Raw genomic sequence first — 18,468 nt, 5'->3', positions numbered from 1 at the left:
CGCAATACATGGGTCACCAGCCAAGTGCATTCCGCATCACGGATGCGGACCTATTCACTTGAATGGGTCAGCAAATCTAGAGATGCAGTGCGGAAGCATGGATCGGAACCCCATGGAAGCACTATGGAGTGCTTCCGTGGTGTTTCTGGCTGTGCCTCCGCACCACAAAAAAGTGGTGCATGCACTATTTTTTTGCGGTGCGGATCGCGGACCCCATTCAAGTGAGCCCTTAGTCTGACCTCTGGTGGTTGGTTTTCAGTTAGACAAGTTCATATTCATTTAGACTGGTCTAATTTATTTGCACATGAAAATAGTCACATCTTTAAGGAGAAAAGTTGCATTTCTCCAGAAGAGTGTGAAAACAGATGAAGAAAAGTACACCAGCCCTGGCGTGGTGTAGACATTTTTGCAAGTAAATAGGTACGAAAAAAGTAAGGCTGGTTTCACGCGGGCGTTGCAGAAAAAGATGCGGGTGCGTTGCGGGAACATGCACGATTTTTCCACGTGAGTGCAAAACATTGTAATGCATTTTGCACGCGCGTGAGAAAAATCGCCATGTTTGGTATCCAGACACGAACCCGGACTTCTTCACAGAAGTTTGGGTTTGGTGTTGTGTAGATGTAACATGGTTATAAGGGAAAATAATAGCATTCTTAATACAGAATGCATAGTACAATAGGCTGGAGGGGTTAAAAAAATAAATAAAAATAATTAAACTCACCTTAATCCACTTGTTCGCGCAGCCCGACTTCTCTTCTGTCTTCTTCTTTGAGGAATAGGACCTTTGATGATGTCACTGAGCTCATCACATGGTCCATCACATGATCTTTTACCATGGTGATGGATCATGTGACGGACCATGTGATGAGCGAAGTGACATCACCACAGGTCCTTTTCCTGTGCACAGCAAAGATGAAGACAGAAGAGAAGCCGGGCTGCGCGAACAAGTGGATTAAGGAGAGTTAAATTATTTTAGATTTTTTTTAACCCCTCCAGCCCTATTGTACTATGCATTCTTTATTAAGAATGCTAATATTTTCCCTTATAACCATGTTATAAGGGAAAATAATAACGATCGGGTCTCCATCCCGATAGTCTTCTAGCAACCGTGCGTGGAAATCTCACCGCATCCGCACTTGCTTGCGGATGCTTGCGATTTTCACGCAGCCCCCCATTCACTTCTATGGGGCCTGCGTTGCGTGGAAAACACAATATAGAGCATGCTGCGATTTTGATGCAGCGCACAAGTGATGCGTGAAAATCATCGCTCATCTGCACAGCCCCATTGAAGTGAATGGGTCCGGATTCAGTATGGGTGCAATGCGTTCACCTCACGCATTGCACCCACGTGGAAAACTCGCCCATATGAAAGGGGCCTTAGACTACATTTACATCTGCGTTGGAGGCTCCATTCGGGACTTTCATCTCAGAATTTGTGTGAATTTTTTTTCATGCTAAGCCATGGCTCTAACTCTAACTTTACACACACCCAATCCCTTTGTAGCACCACACAGTACTTATGCCCACATTGTGCCCCCTTCACAGTAGTAATGATCATATTGTGCCCCCTGACTCTAGTAATACCCACATTGTGCCCTTCATACTAGTTGTGAACACTTTGTGCCCCCTTCACAGTAGTAATGCCCACATGTGCCCCTTTCGTTGTAGTAATGCCCACATGCCGCAGCACGTAATCCGTCCGTTCCGCAAAAAGATAGAACAAGTTCTATCTTTTTGCGGAACGGAACACCACAAAAGCCCTCCGTAGTGGGATGGAAGGAGCTGTCCTACCAAAGTGTGACATACTTGTTCCGTACCGCATCTCCATATTTGCAGACTCCGCATACGTGATGCGGAATGCACGCAGCTGGTGACCCGTGTATTGCGGAACCTCCGTATGCGCCCCGCAATACGGCCACAGAACGAATACGTTCGTGGGAAAGAGGCCTAAATTGGCTATTTAGTCATTTATGCAAATTAAGGTAACAGTTTCTTTCTGGCAGACTTTCACTTTTCACCCCAAATTCGTTCACGTTGTTGAGACCTAGTCAGATTCTCAAAGCTGTTTTTACTTTATTACTATTGATTGATCACTAATGTTTGGTGTAACGTTGCTGTGTTTTTAGGCAAAAATGCCAGCTCCAGATATTGCAGGGAACTCTATGTCAATTACTGAAAGCAGCGCACACAATACATTTTTTTCATTACTATTTTTTTTTCCCTTTGAGTAGGCATGTTTTTTTTTTTTTATCGCAGCATGCTTTGGGTGTGACCTTTTTCCCTGTTTTTCTGGCATTTTTATCCCATAGAATATCCATAGTTTATTTTTAACTAGTGCCAATTGTGCACATTTACAACAACCGTCTTTATACACCAGTCTTAGTTTCCCCCACTGCGCTGCCATTAGTCTAATTTATGACGAGGCGTGTGCCTCTTTAAAAAATAGGCGCATCTATGGCAGTCCAGCGGCTGGCGTTATTTTCCGCTAACATTTAAGCCCCCCACACGCCCCCGTCATGCCCAGCTGGCAGACATGGCGTTAAACCGACTGTACGACTAAATATTGTTGCACGCCCGGTTAAAAAAGGAGACTTGCAACTGTTTTACACCTAAAATAGTCACAAGTCCCTTAGTAAATGTGCCCCAATGTGTGTTCTGTTTTTAATGTTTTTGCATGTTGTTTTTCTACCAGTGAATTTTCCATGCAGTTCTACAGAGGAAGTGACATTACAGGAGGTACCTACACAATGGGTATTATGTGCTTTGTTTTCCGCATGGATATACTTGCAGAAAAAATGCAGCATAATACACTACCAGCAAAGTGTATGATATTAGGGTACTTTCACACTAGCGTTTTTCTTTTCCGGCACTGAGTTCCATCAAAAGGGCTCAATGCCGGAAAATAACTGATCAGGTTTATCCCCATGCATTCTGAATGGTGAGTATTCCGTTTAGGATGCATCAGGATGTCTTCAGTTCAGGCATTTCTGACTGATCAGGTATTTTTAAGGCCAGACGTTGTGGGAAAATGTGTGGGTGCGTCGCAGGAACACGCACGATTTTTCCGCGCAAGTGCAAAACATTGTAATGCGTTTTGCACTCGCGTGAGAAAAATCGCGCATGTTTGGGATCGGTGTTCTGTAGATTGTATTATTTTCCCTTATAACATGGTTATAATAACGGGCAATTTTTAGAGTTCCGTATATGGTCTGTATACGGAACCATTCATTTCAATGGGTCCGCAAAAAAAACAGAAGTGTCTCCGTGTGTATTCCGTTTCCTTATTTCTGTTTTTTCGTACCACAAAAAGATAGAACATTGACTATTATTGTCCGCAAATCATGGTCCTTGGCTCCATTCAAGTCAATGGGTCCACAAAAAAAACTGAATACATACGGAATGCAACTATATGTCATCCGTTTTTCTTCTGTTTTTGCGGAACCACCTGTTCTTCAGGTTTAGGCCAGCCAACTTTTGCCATGTGCATCTTGTTTACAAATATTGGCAGAGCACATGACCTGGAAAGTCCCTGAGGCCTTCAGTAGCTGCATCTCAGAAAAGCGAAGATGGATGTGGAGAAGCTCAGACCCAAGAAAGACCGGTGTGACGGTTACCATAACCGTGTAGCCAAGGAGCGGGCATGGGAAAAGGTGGCACAACATATGATGGCCAGCCAATAGGAGAAGGCAAATTCAAAAAAACAGCGTGACTTAGGTAAGACTACCCATGCTTAAGTTTTTTGTTTTTGTTTAACCTCTTCCCGTATTATCACGTACATGTACGTGAGCGAATGGGGCTCCTTGCCACATCCTCACGTGCATGTACATTATGCCCGCCCGATCCACAGCACACCCGCCCAATCCACAGCATGGGCCAGGCTGTTAGGCCTCTCTCACACGGGTCTCGCGTGTGAGGGCCAAATAGGATGCGGGTGCGTCGCAGGAAAATGCGCGAGTGCAAAGCGTTTTAATGCATTTTGCACGCGCGTGAGAAAAATCTGCATGTTTGGTACCCAGACCCAAACCTGGACGACTTCACAGAAGTTCGGGTTTGGGATCAGTGTTGTGTAAATTTTATTATTTTCATGGTTATAAGGGAAAATAATAGCATTCTTAATACAGAATGCTAAGTAAATTAGGGATGGAGGGGTTAAAAAATAAAATAATTAAACTCACCTCATCCACTTGTTCACGCTGCCCGGCTTCTCTTCTTTTTTCTTCTTTGATGACCTGGGAGGAAAAGGACCCTTGGTGACATCACTACTCTTATCACATGGACCATGTGATGTGCACAGTGACGTCACCAAGGGTCCTTTTCCTCCCAGGTCATCAAAGAGGAAGAAAAAAGAGAAGTCGGGCAGCGCAAACAAGTGGATGAGATGAGCTTAATTTTTATTTTTATTTTTTAACCCCTCCATTCCTAATTTACTTAGCATTCTGTATTCAGAATGCTATTATTTTCCCTTATAACCATGTTATAAGGGAAAATAATAAAATTTACACAACACCGATCCCAAACCCAAACTTCTGTGAAGTCGTCCAGGTTTGGGTCTGGGTACCAAACATGCTGATTTTTCTCACGCGCGTGCAAAATGCATTAAAACGCTTTGCACTCGCATGGAAAAATTGTGGTTTGCTGCGTTTCCGGGTTATTCGGGTCTCTAGGGACCCAATAACCCAGAACAGGACGGTGATTGGTGGTGTGATAATACACCACCAATCACCATCCTGCGATCCTGAGAGGTGGTGTGACATCACCTCTCAGGATCGCCTCTCATTGGTCGGCTGCTGGGGCGAGCAGTTCAAATTACTGCAGAGCTCCTCTCTTCCTCATTTTCAGTTCGGGAGCCGAGGAGAGAGGAGCGCTGCACGTCGGATCTCAGAGCCAGCACCCCCAACTGTTCAGAGATCATCATCTAGCACCCCATCTGTGCCCCAGCACACCAATCTGTGCACCCAGGTATTTAGGGAAAGGTTAGGGATAGGTTAGGTTAGGCAGGGATATTCAGGGAAAGTTAGTGAGGAAAAATATATATATATTATTTTGTTGCATCACCCTAAATCAGGTTTCTGGGGTCCACAGCACAGCTGTGTGACCCTAGACCCCCAGGGGTGCTGCAGCTTGCCCCCCTGCCCCCCCACAACCTATTTTTAAGCGCAAGCAGTTTATTTATTTTTTCCTGCGTACGCTGACTGTGGCCGGCACTCTTAGCCTCCGGCCACTGTTAGCGCATCGCACACCCCACCACAGATCAACGTTGTTGCCCTTTTTATAGTTAGTTTATTTATTTTTTGTCTGTTAGGTTTAGGGTAAGTTCGCGAACACCCATGCCCCCACACACACCAAATAAAGTTTATCACATGCACACACACACTCCCCTATGGCCCGCCGGATGTTCTCGGCCGAGGAGGCATACGCCCAGCTAGCCTCCGAGTCCAAGAGCCTCAGTGAGGACGAGGATGACCCCACTTTCCTTTTGTAATCCGCGTCCTCCTCATCATCTAGCGATGATGATGAGCCCCCAAGGCGGCAGAGACACCGCCAGACGGAGCAAGGGGACCGCCATGCTAGGAACCCTGTGGCCCACACTAGTACGAGCAGCTCTGGGGCTCGTACTAGTTTTCCAGCCCACCAGTTAAGTCCACCTGAGCCCCCTTCCGGTGAACTTGTCTGGTATACCACAGAGCGTTTTTAGCCTGTGATTCCTGATTTTGTAGGCCAACCAGGAATCCAGATTTCCACAGTGGGCTTCACTGAATACGACTACTTTAATCTTTTTTTCAGTAACCACTTTGTAAATCTAATGGTGGAGCAGACGAACCTGTACGCCCAACAGTTCGTTGCTCAACAGCCGGGCTCCTTTTTGGCTAGGCCCGGTGGCTGGACCCCGATCAGTGCAGCCGAGATGAGGATGTTTTGGGGCCTTGTGCTGCACATGGGCCTAGTCAAGAAACCTAGTGTCAGGCATTACTGGAATGGGGACGTCCTCTACTAGACCCCACTTTACAGTACGGCCATGACACTTTCCCGGTTTGAGGCCATCCGGAAATGCCTGCATTATTCAGATAATGCAGCATGTCCCCCCCAAGGTGATCCTGCCTATGACTGCCTGTACAAAATCAGGCTGGTCATCGATTACTTTGGGTTCAAATTTATACAGGCCTATGTACCTGGAAGGGAGGTCGCGGTTGATGAGTCTCTCTTTGCTTTCAAGGGGAGACTCCTTTTCCGCCAGTATGTTCCCTCAAAGCGAGCGAGGTATGGCGTGAAGCTGTACAAACTTTGTGAGAGTACCTCAGGGTACACTTTTTTACAAGTTTTGTGTGTACGAGGGGCGAGATTTCCGTATTCAACCCCCAGAATGTCCCCCCACTCTAAGTGTTAGCGGGAAACTGGTGTGGAACCTTATGCACCCACTGCTAGATAAGGGTTATCACCTTTACATGGATAACTTTTATACTAGTATCCCTTTGTTCCAGTCCCTCACCGCCAGATCCACGTCCGCTTGTGGGACCGTGCGGAAAAATCAACGCGGCCTCCCTACCCACCCCCTCCAGGTACCTATCCCCAGAGGTGCGACCCGTGCCCTTACCAGTGGAAACCTGTTGCTGGTCAGATATAAGGACAAGAGGGATGTCCTTGTACTGTCCACAATTCATGGTAACGGAATCACCCCTGTCCCTGTGCGAGGTACCGCAGCAACTGTCCTCAAACCCGATTGTATCGTCGACTACAATCGGTATATGAGAGGAGTTGATCTATCTGATCAAGTTCTCAAGCCATATAACGCCATGCGCAAAACCCGGTCATGGTACAAAAAAAGTTGCGGTCTACTTGGTGCAAGTTGCCTTGTACAACTCTTTTGTGCTGTCCCGGAGAGCTGGCAACACAGGGACATTCCTTCAGTTCTATGAGGCAGTCCTCAAGGACCTGATCTTTTCTGACCGGTAAAGAGCAGGTCGGAGTACCTCGGGAACTGGAGGCGCCCAGATCGTCCCTGGCCAACACTTTCCAGGTGTGGTCCCCATACTGGAAAGAAGGGACGGACCCAAAAAAGGTGCAGAGTGTGTCACAGGAGGGGGATACGGAAGGACACCACTACTCAGGAGTACTAAATTTATATCCCAATTTAGCCACTGACAAGCGGATATAAAAAACTATGGTTCTCAGACTTGAGACACAAAAAAAATAAAAAATTCAAAAATATTATTGAGTAAAACTAAAATAAATAAAAAAGTTGACATATTAGGTATTTCTGCATCTGTAAGAATCTGCTCTATAAAAATCCCCCCCAACCCCTCAGATGAACACAGTCAAAAAAAAAGTGCAAAAAAAGTTTTTTTTGTCACCTTGCATCACAAAAATTGTAATAGCAAGCGTTAAAAGTCATATGTTCCCCAAAATAGTGCCAATAAAACCATCCTCTCATCCCACAAAATATGAGCCCCTACCTGAGATAATCGGCTAAAATAAAAAAATTAAAAATGACCCGACTAGAGGGACGGCCATACTGGACTTAGTATTAACCAATAAGCCTGACAGAACAACAGACTCGCAGGTTGGGGGACACCTTGGAAATAGTGACCATAAAGTAATAACCTTCCAATTATCATTCAAAAGAGTGTTTCTACAGGGAGGAACAAAAATGCCAAACTTCAAAAAAGCTAAATTTAGCCAACTAAGAGAGGCCATAGGCCGAACTAACTGGGACAAAGTCCTCAAAAATAAAAATACAGCCACAAAATGGGATATCTTTAAAAACATCCTAAAATCTCATTGTGAGAGGGACATACCGTATGGGAATAAAAGGTTAAGGAACAAAAAGAAACCAATGTGGATAAACAGAACTGTAAAGAAAGCAATAAATGACAAAAAAAGAAAGCATATAAAACACTTAAACAGGAGGGTAGCACAGAAGCACTGAAAAACTATAAGGAAAAAAAAAATAGAACATGTAAAAAACAAATAAAAGTGGCCAAACTAGAGACCGAGAGATTAATTGCCAAAGAGAGTAAAACTAACCCTAAAATGTTCTTCAATTATATAAATGTTAAAAAGTATAAATCTGAAGGTGTCGGCCCTTTAAAGAGTAATGAGGGGGAAGTCGCAGAGAGCGACGAGGAGAAAGCAAAGCTGTTAAATATTTTTTTCTCCAATGTATTCACTGAGGAAAATAAACTGTCAGATGACATGCCGAATGTAAAAATAAATTCTCCATTAAAAGTGTCCTGTCTGACCCAGGAAGAAGTACATCAGCGACTTAAAAAGATTAAAATAGACAAATCGCCAGGACCGGATGGCATACACCCCCGTATCCTAAAGGAATTAAGTAATGTCATAGCGGGACCCTTATTTCTGATATTTGCAGACTCTATACTGACAGGGAATGTCCCACAGGATTGGCGCATGGCAAATGTGGTGCCAATATTCAAAAAGGGTCCAAAAACAGAGCCTGGAAACTATAGGCCGGTAAGTTTAACATCCGTTGTGGGTAAACTGTTTGAAGGTTTTCTGAGAGATGCTATATTAGAGCATCTAAACGAAAATAAGCAAATAACACCCATCAGCATGGCTTTGTGAGGGATCGGTCATGCCAAACTAATTTAATCAGTTTCTATGAGGAGGTAAGTTCTAGACTTGACAGCGGCGAATCAATGGATGTCATATATCTGGACTTCTCCAAAGCATTTGACACTGTACCACATAAAAGGTTAGTATATAAAATGAGAATGCTCGGACTGGGAGAAAACGTCTGTATGTGGGTAAGTAACTGGCTCAGTGATAGAAAACAGAGGGTGGTTATTAACGGTACACACTCAGATTGGGTCACTGTCACTAGTGGGGTACCTCAGGGGTCAGTATTGGGCCCTATTCTCTTCAATATATTTATTAATGATCTTGTAAAAGGCTTGCATGGTAAAATATCAATTTTCGCAGATGACACTAAACTGTGTAAAGTAATTTACACTGAAGAGGACAGTATACTACTACAGAGGGATCTGGATAGATTGGAGGCTTGGGCAGATAAGTGGCAGATGAGGTTTAACACTGATAAATGTAAAGTTATGCACATGGGAAGGAAAAATGCAAGTCACCCGTACATACTAAATGGTAAAACACTCAGTAACACTGACATGGAAAAGGATCTAGGAATTTTAATAAACAGCAAACTAAGCTGCAAAAAACAGTGTCAGGCAGCTGCTGCCAAGGCCAATAAGATAATGGGTTGCATCAGAAGAGGCATAGATGCCCCTGATAAGAACATAGACCTACCACTTTACAAATCACTAGTCAGACCACACATGGAGTACTGTGTACAGTTCTGGGCTCCTGTGAATAAGGCAGACATAGCAGAGCTGGAGAGGGTCCAGAGGAGGGCAACTAAAGTAATAACTGGAATGGGGCAACTACAGTACCCTGAAAGATGATTAAAATTAGGGCTATTCACTTTAGAAAAAAGACGACTGAGAGGAGATCTAATTAATATGTATAACTATATCAGGGGTCAGTACAGAGATCTATTCCATCAGCTATTCATTCCCAGGACTGTGACTGTGACGAGGGGACATCCTCTGCGTCTGGAGGAAAGAAGGTTTGTACACAAACATAGAAAAGGATTATTTACGGTAAGAGCAGTGAGACTATGGAACTCTCTGCCTGAGGAGGTGGTGGTGGTGAGTACAATAAAGGAACTCAAGAGAGGCCTGGATGTATTTCTGGAGTGTAATAATATTACAGGCTATAGCTACTAGAGAGGGGTCGTTGATCCAGGGAGTTATTCTGATTGCCTGATTGGAGTCGGGAAGGAATTTTTTATTCCCCTAAGGCCTCATGCACACAACAGTATTTTTTCACGGTCCGCAAAAACGGGGTCCGTAGGTCCGTGATCCGTGACCGTTTTTTCGTCCGTGGGTCTTCCTTGATTTTTGGAGGATCCACGGACATGAAAAAAAAGTCGTTTTGGTGTCCGCCTGGCCGTGCGGAGCCAAACGGATCCGTCCTGAATAACAATGCAAGTCAATGGGGACGGATCCGTTTGACGTTGACACAATATGGTGCCATTTCAAACGGATCCGTTCCCCATGACTTTCAATGTAAAGTCTGGAGTCCCTTATACCATCGGATCGGAGTTTTCTCCAATCCGATGGTATATTTTAACTTGAAGCGTCCCCATCACCATGGGAACGCCTCTATGTTAGAATATACTGTCGGATATGAGTTAGATCGTGAAAACTCATTTCCGACAGTATATTCTAACACAGAGGCGCTCCCATGGTGATGGGGACGCTTCTAGTTAGAATATACTACAAACTGTGTACATGACTGCCCCCTGCTGCCTGGCAGCCCTGATCTCTTACAGTGGGCCGTGATCAGCACAATTAACCCCTCAGGTGCCGCACCTGAAGGGGTTAATTGTACTATCATATCTCCCTGTAAGAGATCAGGGCAGACCCCCTCCTCCCCAGTTTGAATATCATTGGTAGCCAGTGCGGCCCCCCCCCTCCCTCCCTCTAGTGTAATAATAGGTTGGTGGCACAGTGTCCGGCCCCCCGCCCCCCCTCCCTCTATTGTAATAATTCGTTGGTGGCACAGTGTGCGCCCCCCCCGGCCCCCCCCTTCCTCCCTCTATTGTAATAATTCGTTGGTGGCACAGTGTGCGCCCCCCCGTCCCCCCCCCCTCCCTCCCTCTATTGTAATAATTCGTTGGTGGCACAGTGTGCGGCCCGCCGCCCCCCCTCCCTCCCTCTATTGTAATAATTCGTTGGTGGCACAGTGTGCGCCCCCCATCGGCCCCCCTCCCTCTATAGCATTAACAACATTGGTGGCCAGTGTGCGGCCTCCCATCCCCCCCCCCCCCGATCATTGGTGGCAGCGGAGTTTAATCGAGGAGCCCTGGTTGCCATGGTTACTTAGCAATAGTACAATAGTAAAAGATTCATACTTACCTGCGAGCTGCAATGTATGTGTCCGGCCGGGAGCTCCTCCTACTGGTAAGTGACAGTTCATTTAGCAATGCGCCGCACAGACCTGTCACTTACCAGTAGGTGGAGCTCCCGGCCGGACACAGACATCGCAGCAGCCAGCAGGTAAGTATGATGCTTCTACTATTGTACTATTGCTAAGTAACCATGGCAACCAGGACTGCAGTAGCGTCCTGGTTGCCATGGTTACCGATCGGAGCCCCAGCGATTAAACTGGGACTCCGATCGGAACTCCGCTGCCACCAATGATCGGGGGGGGGGGAGGGGAGGCCGCACACTGCCACCAATGTTGTTAATGCTATAGAGGGAGGGGGGGCCGATGGGGGGCGCACACTGTGCCACAAACGAATTATTACAATAGAGGGAGGAAGGGGGGGGCGGGGGGGCGCACACTGTGCCACCAACGAATTATTACAATAGAGGGAGGAAGGGGGGGCCGGGGGGGGGCGCACACTGTGCCACCAACAAATTATTACAATAGAGGGAGGGGGGGCGCACTGGCCACCAATGATATTCAAACTGGGGAGGAGGGGGGTCTGCCCCCTGCTGCCTGGCAGCCCTGATCTCTTACAGGGGGATATGATAGTACAATTAACCCCTTCAGGTGCCGCATCCGTGTTCTGTCACGGACCCATTGACTTGAATAGGTCCGTGAACCGTTGTCCGTCAAAAAAATAGGACAGGTCATATTTTTTTGACGGACAGGATACATGGATCACGGTCTTGGCTGCAAAACGGTGCATTTTCCGATTTTTCCACTGACCCATTGAAAGTCAATGGGTCCGCGAAAAAAAACGGCACAACAGCCACGGATGCACACAACGGTCGTGTGCATGAGGCCTAAAGTGGGAAAAATTGGCTTCTACCTCACAGGTTTTTTTTTTCCTTCCTCTGGATCAACTTGCAGGATAACAGGCCGAACTGGATGGACAAATGTCTTTTTTCGGCCTTATGTACTATGTTATGTACTATGACTCTTAGACTATGGAGATACTAAAATGTTTTGGGTTTATAAAAAAGATAATATAGGGTAAAACATAAATAAATAAAAGTAGACATATTAGGTATCACCGCGTCCATAAGAATCTGCTCTATAAAAATACCCCATGACCTAACCCCTCAGATCAACATGGTCAAAATTTTTTAATAAAAACAGCAATTTTTGGGCAAATTTTCAATTTTAATCCGTTTTTTTCCAGTAACAAAGCAAGGGTTAACAGCCAAACAAAACTTAATATTTATTACCCTGATTCTGAAGTTTACAGAAACACCCCATATGTGGTCGTAAACTTCTGTATGACCAAACGGCAGGAAGCAGAAGGAAAAGACCGCCGTATGGTTTCTGGAAGGCAGATTTTGATGGCCTTTTTTTTTGGCACCATGTCCCATTTGAAGCCCCCCTGATGCACCCCTTGAGTAGAAACTCTATTAAAGCGACCCCATCTAAGAAACTACACCCCTCAAGGTATTCAAAACAGATTTTCCAAACTTTATTAACCCTTTAGGTGTTTCTCAACAATTTATGGCAAATGGAGATGCAATTTCAGAATTTATATTTTTGGTATCCTTGCCTCACAAAAATGTAATATAATGTAATGTAATATAGAGCAAGCAAAAATAATATGTACCCTAAAAATAGCCCCAACAAAACTGCAACCTTTTCCAAAATAGGGTCACTTTTATGGAGTTTCTACTCTAGGGGTGCATCAGGGGGCTTCAAATGGCACATGGTGTAAATAAACCAGTCCAGCAAAATCTGCCTTCCAAAAACCACACGGTGCACCTTTCCCTAGAACCGGCCCTGCTGAAGTCACTTTGTGAGGCTTACATAATAGAAACCACACCCTTCAAGGTATTTAAAACTGATTTTTACAAACGTTGTTAACCCTTTAGATGTTCCACAAGAGTTAATGGCAAATGAAGATAAAATTTCTGGCTAATTTTCAATTTTAATACATTTTTTGCAGTAACAAAGCAAGGGTTAACAGCCAAACAAAATGCTATATTTATTGCCCCGATTCTGTAGTTTGCAGAAACACCCCATATGTGGCCCTAAACTACTGTACGGGCACACAGCGGGGCGTAGAGGGAAAGGTGCGCCGTGGGGTTTTGGAAGGCAGATTTTGCTGGACTGGTTTGTTTACACCATGTCCCATTTGAAGCCCCCTGATGCACCCCTAGAGTAGAAACTCCATAAAAGTGACCCCATCTAAGAAACTACACCCCTCAAGGTATTCAAAACTGATTTTACAAACTTTTTTTTTAACCCTTTTGGTGTTGCACAAGAGTTATTGGCAAATGGAGATAAATTTGAGAATTTGAATTTTTTGCAAAATTTTCCATTTTAATCAATTTTTTGCAGTAATAAAGCAAGGGTTAACAGCCAAACAAAATGCTATATTTATTGCCCAGATTTTGTCGTTTGCATAAACACCCCATATGTGGCCGTAAACTACTGTACGCGCACACGGTAGGGTGTATTTACAGTAGACAACGGGCAGAAGTACATTGATAAATCGCCCTCTATTATAAAGCCACCACCAGGGACGCTAAGTGCATAGGAATTTGCACAATTACCATGGAAGCTGTAATAATCTCTTTGCACTTTGCTCCCCCTAGTGACAACTGCATGAAAATGCAGTGTTTTCATGGGAATAGAAGGTTCAGTGCTGGGTGCCTCTCCCCTGCACCTTGTAAACGGTACACCTATGGTTTTTACAATAAAAATCAATGTCTGGAGTCATAGCATTTTGAACTGTCTTCAGTGGTATTGTTGCTAATTTTTTGGGAGGCAAAAACCTACATATTTGGTTTATTACAGCATATTTTTAGAGGCAGTAGAATTTTATCAAAGCAGAGCTTACGTTCAGTAACATAGTAACATAGAACATAAGGCCGAAAAAAGACATTTGTCCATCCAGTTCGGCCTGTCATCCTGCAAGTTGATAAAGAGGAAGGCAAAAATAAAAATAAGGCTACTTTCACACTAGCGTTCGATCGGATCCGTCTGCATTATATTAGCAAAAAAAAAGCTAAGTGTGAAAATAGCCTCGGACGGATCCGTCCAGACTTTCAATGTAAAGTCAATGGGGGACGGATCCGACTGAAGATTGAGCCATATTGTGTCATCTTCAAACGGATCCGTCCCCATTGACTTACATTGTAAGTCTGGACGGATCCGCACGGATCCGCACGCCTCCGCACGGCCAGGCGGACACCCGAACGCTGCAAGCAGCGTTCAGCTGTCCGCCTGTCCGTGCGGAGGCGAGCGGAGCGGAGGCTGAACACCGCCAGACTGATGCAGTCTGAGCGGATCTGCTCCATTCAGACTGCATCAGGGCTGGACGGCTGCGTTCGGGTCCGCTCGTGAGCCCCTTCAAACGGAGCTCACGAGCGGACCGACGAACGCTAGTGTGAAAGTAGCCTAACCCTGTGAGGTAGAACCCAATTTTCCTCACTTTAAGGGAATAAAAAATTCCTTCCCGACTCCAATCAGGCAATCAGAATAACTCCCTGGATCAACGACCCCTCTCTAGTAGCTATAGCCTGTAATATTATTACACTCCAGAAATACGTCCAGGCCCCTCTTGAATTCCTTTATTGTACTCACCATCACCACCTCCTCTAAGTATGAAGAAAAGCTTTACAAAATTCCACTTAAAAAACTGTCACCAAACACGCAATTAACCCTTAGGCTACCGGAGGTTTTTTCGTTATTTGTGTTTTCATTTTTCTTCCCTATTTTCCTTGAGCCATAACTTTTTTATATTTCCAGTCACATAGCTGTATGCTGGCTTATAACTTAGGTTGTACTTTATAATGCCACCATTAATTATAGCATAAAATGTAGTGGGAAGTGGTAAAAAAAAATCCAAATGGGGTGGAATTGGAAAAAAACCCACAATTCCTCCACAGTTTTACAGATTTTGTTCCCACTGCGTTTTGTTTATGGCAAAACTAATCCATGCTCTTTATTCTCTGGGTCAGTACGATTAGAACGATACCCCAAATGTATAGGTTTTTTATGTCTAAATAGATAGTGTAAAAATAAATGTAAACTTAAAAAATACCTACATCACCATATTCTGACCCCATAACTTTTTTAAACTTATGTCTACAGAGCTAGGAGCTCTTTTTTGAAGTTGTTTTTTTTAAAGTTTTTATTGATACCATTTTGGAGTGTGGTTGACTTTTTGATCAGATTTTATTTAACTTTTTGGGGTAAGAGAAGCCATGAAAAATGTCAAATTGGCCATTTTGACCCCTTTTTCCGTTACGCAATTCACCGTAAAAAAACAACAACATTTTAATAGTATGAGCGTTTTCAGTTGAGATGATACCCATGATGTTTATATTTATTGTTATTTAGATATTTATTTTTTAATTATACGAAAAGGGGGGTGATTTAAACTTTTATATTTTTTATTTTTATATATTTTTTGTGATATTTTGAAGCTTATATATGAGCCTATAACTAATGTTTTAAAATGTTTTATTTTGTTCTATCAGGGGTTTTTAAAATGACATTTAAACTAGAAGTTGCTCATTTCTGCCATCTGGTGGCCAAAATAAGAATTGCATCATTAACACTTAACACTTAATGTTGTCATCAACTTTATACTGACCTCACTGAGGGCAGCATAAAATAGTGACAGAAAAGCTGATTTCAGCGGTGTGTCACTCATGAGCTAAAATTAAGTGGTTGCCAAGAACCAGCTTTGTAATTATTACAGCCCAGGCCTTAAAAGGGTCAAATCTACCTGAGAAGAGTCATAGTTATTCATAATCTCCTGCTCTCTCGCCCATATGCTGATGATTACTTTGCAACACCATTTACAAATGTCTAATACCCTAAAGGTTGAAGACCAGGGTCTCCAGAGGGTGCTTAGGGCTGGTTCACATGAGCGAGTCCATTGCGGTAATCACGCTCGGTGTGTGAGTGTGATCCTCCGCTCTGGACTTGCAGGAGCGCACGGCATTATCATGATTTATAATGCTGTGTGTCTCTGCATGGCCTGACTTCTACAGAATCATACTGACATAAAGCTGTCACTAGGATTCTGTAGAAGTCAGGTCAAGCAGAGGCACACAGCATTATAAATCATGATAATGCTGCGTTCCTGCAAGTCCAGAGCGGAGGATCACACTCACACACGGAGCGTGATTACCGCAATCTACTTGCTCGTGTGAAACAGCCCTTAGATAATACCCTTGGGAGTATCCCCAAGCCAAATCTGTTCAAGTAACAAAATGGTGGTCATTTGCAAAAACCATCTTTTTATGCTGGTCTTAGATTCCCACCTTCGCTGCCATAAGATTCAGCTAATTTATGAGGTGATCTATGGCAGTCCGTGCCCTTAACATAAAAACTACTGCAGGCTATACAAATTTTTTGGTCAACATTTATGGCTGTTTCCAGGCCCCAATGTGTCCCGCTCTGTCCCTTTCCCGCCCAACTGCCGGTTGGTTGTACATGTTGTACAATTGGCCATGCGACTAAACATTGTCACATGGCTGGTCAAAAAAGGCACTTGCAACTATTTTAACGACTAAAGTAGTTCCAAGTCCCTTAAAGGGGTATTCCCATCTCAGACAATGGGGGCATATCGCTAGTATATGCCCCCATTGTCTGATAGTTGAGGGTTACACCTCTGGGACCCGCATCTACAATGAGAACGCAGTGTGCTGTTTCTTTCAAATTTAATTAATGCACTGTATTATTATATCTCCTTTTACTATGTTGTTTCTACGTATTGTTTCTCTGCTGCCATCTGCTGGCCGGAATTTGTATGCTGCACGCCTTGTTCCTTATCCATAAAGTTTTTCTTTCTGGGCGTGGTTTTAGCAGCCTTGGTCCGGTCACTTCCTGTAGCCATTTTCAGTGCTGCACTCCTTGTGACTGGAGACACACATCTTGGCTTGTGAAGGCATCAGTTTTTGACCAGCAGTTGCCTCAGCAGTTAGCCTCAGGAAGACATCCACATGACAGCATCTACACTGCTACTGCATCCCTGTATTGTATAACCGTATGTTGCTGCTCTGGATCAAATAAACCCACGTTTGATTGCATCCTCATGTCTGCGTCTGGGTCCATCTAACCTGAGCATCTGCCGGTCCGGTCTGCTCCACTGCTTGGATACGAAGGTAGGACAGTCACAAGGTCATTATCAGTTACACCTTCATTCGCCTTCATGTGGGGACAGAACAGTCAAAAACTGCCTTAAAGCCTTATACCCCAGTAAATACCCGTCTCAAAGTCTAATGCCCGGTTACAGGTTCCCTCAGAGCCCAGTGCCACACTCAGGAACCTCCCTTGCAACAGGCCCACTCGCAGCAAATCTGCCCGGCAACAGTGCACGTCCCACAAGCCCAAGGGGAAGCACGGCGTGTCCGCAGTAGATATACTCTTGCCTGGAAGTCCTCCACTACTTGCCAAGCTACTTTCTACATCCTATATTAACCCTTGCTCGCAGGATATAAGAACTGTTCACGCACGCGGGGCCTCCCTCAAACCAAAACCCCGCAATTTACTCAAAACACTTTAGGAACCTTATCGGGGTGCCTCATCTGAGCCGCACGGCAATTTTCAGCCCCCAATTCGAAAGTTCATTTTCTTAAAGAGACAGCGCACCTTAAATCAAAATGGCCGAAAAGGACCTCGTACAGTTCCCCAGTGATGAAACAAAGGAAATTCAACCTGATACTGATCATTATGAAGAGCTGGAGGTAGAATCCACACTTCCAGCAGACCAAGTCACGCGACCAAGGCGCTCTCTCAAACCAACTATAAAGATCACGGAAAATTATCACACCAGGAAAGATGAGCTATGTGACAACCTGGAAGAGCTATGGGAACGAGTTTCCTCCCTCATATCAGACTTAAGTCCTCCTCAGGCGATGCCACCAGTTTACAAGTTGCCGTCGGGCGGCTGAACTCAGCCCATGAAAGATACAAGAGACTGTCCACAAGGTATATAACCTTTCTAAAAGACTCTAATATCGAAGAAGCCCCATCAGAATTGTGCAAGGCAGAATCAATAGACAGACAAAGAGACGCCATGGTGCTGGACGCTAAAGATAAAGTGGAACTCCGCATCTCTCATTTGCAAGAAACTAGATCACACAGATCGCATTCATCCAAACATTCCTCGCGGTCCTACAGATCATCATGCTCTAGAAGCTCCGCCCTGAGCGACAGATTACTAGAGGCCCGCATAAATGCAGAGCTATCCAAAGTGAGGCGTTCCTTCACCGAAAAAGAAGTCCTTGCGAGAACAGAAGCACAGACGGCGGCGGCCAAGAGGGCAGAAGCAGAGGCTCGAATAAAGATCCTTGAATCAGAGAGGGAAGAGGAAATTGCATTAGCAAAGGTAAGACTACTTGAGCAAGCATTGAGCCAAGGCTTTGATTCAGTCTGCTTACCACCAGAGGAGAGAGACGATCCAGTTGATCGCACCAGCGACTATGTTCTGAAACAGTTATCTGC

Source organism: Bufo gargarizans, chromosome 9 (assembly GCF_014858855.1).
Source record: "Bufo gargarizans isolate SCDJY-AF-19 chromosome 9, ASM1485885v1, whole genome shotgun sequence".
Classification (NCBI taxonomy): domain Eukaryota; kingdom Metazoa; phylum Chordata; class Amphibia; order Anura; family Bufonidae; genus Bufo; species Bufo gargarizans.
This window is presented reverse-complemented; position numbering follows the sequence as displayed.